Below are 7,500 nucleotides of genomic sequence, written 5' to 3'. Positions count from 1 at the left end.
TTTGAATTTGTGTCATTCTATGGCTGTGATATATTTGTGACGGGGCTCTATTTTACGCCATTCGCTTTTTTTTTTTTTTTCTTTTTTTTTTCAATTGAGCGTTAGAATCAGGTTTTATTATAGCATTTATGACAGTAATATATACCGTATTGGACACCGGTACCTGACGTTTAATAACGACGTGGCTGCGTTACCAAAACAAGGGTGGCTGGGCTGGGGGTATTTATAGTAGGCCTATAGCCTGGTAGTAGCCGAGGGGGCTGGGGGGGGGGGGGGGGGGTTGATAGTAGGGTTGTATTCGCTGGAGGAGGGGGTGATAGTAGTGAAGTAACAGTGGTTTGGGGGAGGGGAATGTGCGTCATTGTGTGGCGGGAAAAGACTCGGGTAAAGGGTTACGCCCGCTGCCCTGACTGCAGGCGGTGTCGTATTTCACCAGAGCGCTGACTCAGTCGTTCTCCGGGGGGGAGACGGTGGGACCGCGGTTGGCTTTTTTTCTTTCCCTCTTCACGGCGTACGATCCTCTAATAATCGTATTTTTTTTTCTTTCGTCCAGGTCTTTCGCACTATGTCCCACAAAATTGAGAGGTTCTGGAAGAAATTTCTCCTTCTGCAATGGGCGAACGCGGCGGAGGTTGAGCGCGGAGAAAAAAGAGAGCGGCCCGGGCTCAACGGGTCATCCGGCGCTGGCTGCACCCGGACCGGAGGACCTCGGGCCCATTGCCGCCCCAAACACAGGATTCTCAGGATTACCGCGGTGTGGAGAGTGAGAGAATCCGCCGAGTGACTTATCTTCAGTACAAATGTAGCATTCATTGGTTGCTTTGCGTGCAGCCCACTTGACAGTGTTAAATGTTTTAACATCTGTGCAATCCTAAATTACTTTAAAATTGTCTACACTGGCCTAAAAGTGTACAGCTTTATAGAAACAAAAGCCTATAAATGTTTATTTCTGTTTCAAAGTCTTTCTGTAAATGTTTATTTTTATTGAGACTATTTTAACTTATAATTTATTTATGTTTCTTTATATTTTAAATGCCCTGTTGATTAGCCCATGGGCATCCTTTTTATTTTATTTACATGTTGTGGTGTTTTGCAATCATGTAGCTTAGCCTTTACACCTGGAATAGGATCATTTGTGTTTCTGAGCCGGTTCCCATGTCCTTGCCCTCATTTACTTATTGCAATTTTATTTCAAAACGCTTATTTCAAATAAAAATATTTTCCATTTCAATCACCTCTGAATGTTTCGTTCATTCCTCAGATATTCGATATTCATTTAAAGTGTAGGCTACTCGGTAGCCTATACACATTTTGATCTCCACACAGGTAGGCCTACTTGCCGGAGACCCAGTGTGTCTTCAGTGCATCAAAGGCTGAGCAGGTATACCCTAGTTTGTTTGGAAAAGGGTGCTTTACTGTGTCCAGGTCGGTTATCTGTGTGATTATGGGGGCATCTCTTTGCAATCTCATGGTACGGAACATTGAGACGCGCGGCTACTACGGGCAAAACGGCAGCTGCGCAATATATGCTTGGATTTAAAGACCCTTTCGCCTCTAAAGAACTGCAGCAGCTGCCTTTGGAACCCCACATTGTCCACGCGGACACCCCCACATTCACACGCACTCATCAAGTCCTCTAAAGAAGCACTCACACACACACACGCGCGCACGCACGCACACACCCCCCCCACACACACACACACACACACACACACACACACACACACACACACACACACACACACACACACACACACACACACACACGCACACACACACACGCACACACACACACACACGCACGCATACACGCTATTTACTCCGTGGTGGATACACCGCACACTGCCACAGTGCACCGGGCGTGGAGGCCACCTGCCGGACTAAGAACAAGCACTACTAGTCTGCGTAATTGTCCTTGTCTATTCAAACTAGCCATTCACTGGCTCATACTTGCAAGTTTACCCTTAATTGAAAGATCGGCCAATGCGCGCATTATGAGTGCGAGCCCGAGTCGCTTTACCCACGCGGCCCTCGACTTATCTCAGGCCCTCCACAAACCAATTCCACCCCCACATTATGATTTTCCTCCGCCGTAACATTGACTATGTGACATCAATGTTTTCATAAATTGGAGACTTTTGATGGCCGGGCTGACTTTGTCAGCTTTGCTCAGACATTTAAGCTCCGACGCTCTTGTTCTGATAGGCGACACAATGCGCTGGCCGACTCCATTCTTTCCTTTTTGTTGCCATATGGCAAATCCATGTAGACATAGCCAAGACCCATTCACCCAGCCGCAGAATGTCCTGCATCGGAGAACAAAAGACACTTTGTTAGGCTGCTCTATTGATACGAATGGGATAAAAAATATTATAATTAATCTATGGCTATATTCAGCCAATTAAGGCCCGTATGCCCACGGGGAGAGACGAGACTTTTCAATTAGGTTTTTGAGATTATCAATAGTTTACATGCTAAAGACAACAGCTGCTCGTGTGTTACTTTAATGAAGTGCTTTTCGTTTTGGAGGCCATTTGCAATGCGCACATTTATATGCTCTGAGTATAGGGACACCTAAGAGTTATGGGGTCGTTTCATTGTCATCATCTGCAACGAACAAAGTCTCTCACGCGTATAAAAGGTATTGTAAAGAATAATATTTAGGATGTGCTTTGGATCTATTTTCGTTTGTAAGAGGTCATAGGTCAGGGTGTATAAGAAATTCTTACCTTTTTTCAAAATTATCTTTGTAAAACCAATAGATCCAAAACGAGAAGAAAAATCGTTTTTTACGATTTGTTCCTTATCACGATCAACCTTGTTAAAGCATAAGGTTTATGGTTTATAATATGGGACAACTTAGGCCTATCGAAAATTGATGAACGCCAAAAACGTCGAAGAATAAATACTGAAATGGAAATAAATAATAGTTGATTATAGCCTACGTATCAGGGGTTGGAAACTCTTAACCCCGGTTAATTTAATTTCCATAGCGTATTAATTGTAACCGTTAATAAAACAGACGTTTTTTTCGTTAGGTCCAATGCATATTTGAGGCAGCAAAAACTTGCGAATTGTGAAGGGTGTAGCCCTAGGCCTGTGTCTACCGACCATCTGATCCCAATTTCGTTAAGCCAAATGAAAACGAATGGCTGATAACGGAAAATAACGCATGGTTTCCCTCTATTTAATTTGAAATGTCCAATTTGATTTAGTATTATTTGACCAGAAGATGAACACGCCTGATTCCAAACAGATCTAAACATAGTTTGGGAAAATGCATTTACGCCATAAACACGACAGACAGCAATTACATATAGAAAGGGGTGAAATCAGCCAAGGAGAATTAGCATTTTCCATGGCCATCTGGCCTCTGCACAGGCGACCAGGAACAAAGGCTTCTGGATGGAGAGAAGAGGCGAGTGTGCCATCGCATTGACCTGCAAATGAGGCTTTGTTACAGAGTTACCCTGACCCCCTGCCCCCCCTTACCACAGCACCATTTCTATTTTTATCCATTTGTTTATTTTACCTAGGCCTATACCATGACAAACCCACGGTTCGATTCACGCCCATTGTTCTTTTCAGGGAGTCGCCCGGGCCTTCTAAAATGATAGAAATCATTTATCGACAGCGACGCATCCAACACGCATTCTCATATCGCATGATCAGTGATGAGGTTTGTGTGTGTGTGTGTGTGTGTGTGTGTGTGTGTGTGTGTGTGTGTGTGTGTGTGTGTGTGTGTGTGTGTGTGTGTGTGTGTGTGTGTGTGTGTGTGCGCGCGCGTGCGCGCGCGCGTGTGTGTGTGTACGTGCGTGCCGTGGTAGGAGTTCGCACGCACGCACTGAACAACAGAGTGGAGTGGCAGTGGGGGTGGAGGGACACCTGTACCGACCCTTCCCCCTTCACGGGGGTTGAGTGGCTCACACAGTCGGCCAGCGCGTGTTTGCATAGAGGTTATTGTATCCCGTCAAAGCCGCGCGTGTGAGAGCGCCATGCGGTGAAATAAGTAAATAATGGAAATATAGGCGAGAGGGAGAGATAAAGAGAGCGATGGAGATACGAGCAAAGAGAGAGAGAGAGGGAGAAGGGAGGGAGAGAGAAAGAGAGAGGGGGGAGACAGACAGAGACAAACAGAGAGGTAGAGAGGCAGGCAGAGAGATGGACACAACGCGAAACATGAAACAGAGAGAGAGAGAGAGAGAGAGAGAGAGAGAGAGAGAGAGAGAGAGAGAGAGAGAGAGAGAGAAAGAGAGACCGAGAGACCGAGGGAGACACCGAAAAAAGGAGAAAGAGAGCGACACAGAGAGGAGAGGGAGACTGAGTAAAGAAACTAAACTGGAGGAGACACATCGCAACCCGCGTGCTGCAGGTTCCGGATCTGCCGACGCCCTCTTTCTCCTCGTCCCTTTTTTCTCCCAGGCCTTCATTTTTACATCCACTCAATATTCATGCCCACGCGCAACAATGGCCACCGCTCAGTCCAAGCAGCCACGCAGAAGGCCGTCTGACAGCGAGCTCGTGACCGCCTTTCAAATATCTCCTCTCTGTCTCCTCCTTCCTTTACATCTCCACTCTCGCCTCAGCTGGGGGGCCTAATCAGCCTCCCACCGCAATCTCTAATTCACTTTGCTCTCCATACGCATCAATGGGATTGGAGCTAACCCCCATCTCCCCCCATCGCACCCCCCCCCACACACACCCTTCAAGAAAAGCATATCCTTTACAATGTTTCACAACTTGGTGGAGCGAATGCGCAAATCCCTTTAGTCTAGACTACTTTGGTAGTCATCTTGCTTCCTGCGGGCACGCTGTTTGGACATGTGGGCCTACTTTGTTAATTTTATGACTACAGTAGCCAACTGATGTCAGCGGTGGGCCCCATTCGTGGCCCGGCAACACAATGCATCGCGGTGCAACGTACCAGCGCCGCGGGCATGGCCTTGCCTCGCCGTTAAATAGAGATGATTCGTAACAAGACGGGGTTTGAGGAATTTGTGCCATGTCGCAATGGGTGCGCAAAACATCAATCAAAGAAAACGTCAAGGGGAGACAATGCGCTGAGCCTTCCCTATAGGGCTTGATATAGAATCTAAAGGAACGGGGAGGGCCATCCACTGAGTGTGTGTGGTGAGTGTGTGTGTGTGTGTGTGTGTGTGTGTGTGTGTGGGGGGGGGGGGGGGGGACACACGATGACATGTGACGCGCACAAAACCTGTCCTTGTCAGAACGCGTGAGCACGAGCAGCGTATGCAAGACCAGTAAATCAAGACCAGCCAGAATATGTAAATCTTTCCCATTCTAAAAGGGACGTTAGTCACGGTATTCGTTATTCGTAGTAGATTTTTTGCATTGCAAAAAAAATAGAAAGTGTTTGAGTGGGTAATTGTTATTATAATGATGTTCTAATTTACATTTTGCTTATATTTAATTATCTGTGGTTAAAACTACACAGAAAAGATTTGGTAAGACAAACTAACAAAACTCCCATTCACCTAATTCCAACCGAAGAAGTGTGCATTCTGGTTATGTCAATTTTGAACACAGCTAAAAAACCATAGTCATCATAACAAAATATGTGCACAGCATAACTTCATTGCCTAATAATGTATTGTGCAATGTGTACAGTAGAATAATAGCCAAATTAATTGATCTGAAAATAGTAAAAGAAAAAGTACACAAAAGCAGGTTCAGTAGAGGTTGAACTTTGCCCGTCTCAGCAGCCTATTCTAGGCCTTTTATAAGTACGTATTGATTAGAAATTAAATCTCGTAACCATGTTGAACCATGAATCAAAGACGGTAAATAGAAATCATTAAACAAAACAATGTAGGCAGGTGCATGTTGCTAGCATGTAGTCATTTCCAATTGGAAAGCTTTTCCTTTGTCCAGAAGCCAAATCTGAGTTTTGTTGAGTTATGTGTGTGTGTGTGTGTGTGTGTGTGTGTGTGTGTGTGTGTGTGTGTGTGTGTGTGTGTGTGTGTGTGTGTGTGTGTGTGTGTGTGTGTGTGTGTGTGTGTGTGTGTGTGTGTGTGTGTGTGTGTGTGTGTGCGCATGTCTGTGTGTGTGTGTGTGTGTGTGTGTGTGTGTGTGTGTGTGTGTGTGTGTGTGTGTGTGTGTGTGTGTGTGTGTGTGTGTGTGTGTTTGTGTGTGTGTGTGTGTGTCTGTCTGTCTGTGTGGGTGTATGTGGGTGTGTATGTGGTGTGTGTATTTGGCCACAGCAGATACCAGTGAAGCGATTCACAGGCTTCTTCAAAACTGCAGATGGGCCCTCTATAGAAATGAATGAGTCAGCATACAAAGAGTGGAGTCTGAATAAAAGTCCCAACACACTCTGTGTACAACGTAAATAATATAGCATTCAATCTAACGCTCTTGGTCGTTAAGTCGTAGGATTCTGATTTTGCTTTATTTCAGGGGATAGATAAAAAAAATCGACCTCTCCTCTCATGCGCATTTTTCCATGCACAAAAAAATAACAACAAACGACAACGCAAAATAGAAATACAATTAATTATTCCAACACCAATTCTAACAATAACCCAAATACTACTACCTCTACTGCTGCTAATAACAATAAAACCCAAAATTCCTCCCTCTCGTCTAATTCGAGGCCGATTTGATGACTCCACTATAACTCCTGAAAGGAAACATGTGTTGAAACCCCTGGCCCCAGAGTCACAAGTCCTTTGGATTTCACACATACTGTACCCCTCACAAAGAAGAGAGTGTGTAATGGATTTACAACTGCAGCGCCATATGCCCTCTCCCCGGGACACAGGGGCCCCGTGCCATTGTTCCGGTAATTGGCCCGAAGGAGGGAGGAGGAGCGAGGCAGAGAGATAGTGGGGATGACACTTGAAAAATGAGACCTAACTCTGTGCCAGTGGCAGGCCTGACAGCCAGAGTCCTCCGCCTCCATTCTTGGGGCCGCCGCCTTTGTCCGGGCCCCTTTCTCTGGCTTGAAGCATGGGTCTGTTACCCCTCACTCTCAGCGTGGCCCCGCGAGCTTTGGGGGGGGGGGGGGGGGGGGGGGGGGGGGGGGGGGGCTCTGTTCAGCGGCTGCTGCCCCGCCCCGCTTTATACGGGGCCAATCCCATCCGCTTGTCCGCCCGTCCACTCATCCGTCCCTCCGTCCGTCCGTCCGTCCATCCATCCATCTATCCATCTATCTAACCATCCATCAATCGAGGGCATCTTCGACACATCCTCTTCCCACTCCTTTCCTGACACTCCTCTGAAAAGGTGGGAGGAGAGGAGGAAGGATGAGGGGCTACCAGCTCCTCTTTGCTTTTCTCTTCCTCCACCTCCTTCCATTCTAACCTCCTCCTCCTCCTCCTCCTCCTCCTCCTCCTCCTCCTCCTCCTCCACTCTCTTCACCTCCCTTGTCTTCTCCTTCTCACTCTCCTTAACTCTTCTCCCCCTGACTCCTCATCTCAGAGTACCTCTCTCCCTCTCCTCTTGCTTTCCTCCTCCTCCTCTCCTCCTCTCATCTTGTCT

At 46.7% G+C, this 7,500-nt stretch overlaps 1 protein-coding gene across 1 annotated transcript in view; it reads left to right on the top strand.

Moving 5' to 3' along the window:
- The window catches only part of LOC130388695 (cyclin-dependent kinase inhibitor 1C-like), a 2,588-nt gene extending 1,084 nt beyond the window's left edge, over positions 1–1,504 (top strand). The window contains exon 3 of the mRNA XM_056598164.1: positions 554–1,504. The gene's annotated coding sequence lies outside the window, so the exon portion shown is untranslated. The remainder of the gene's footprint in view (positions 1–553) is intronic.
- The last annotated feature ends 5,996 nt before the right edge of the window (positions 1,505–7,500 follow it).

This window comes from Gadus chalcogrammus, chromosome 9 (genome assembly GCF_026213295.1).
Source record: "Gadus chalcogrammus isolate NIFS_2021 chromosome 9, NIFS_Gcha_1.0, whole genome shotgun sequence".
In the NCBI taxonomy this organism is placed as follows: domain Eukaryota; kingdom Metazoa; phylum Chordata; class Actinopteri; order Gadiformes; family Gadidae; genus Gadus; species Gadus chalcogrammus.
Note: the sequence above shows the minus strand (reverse complement) of the source record. Positions and strands in the feature narration are given on the sequence as shown.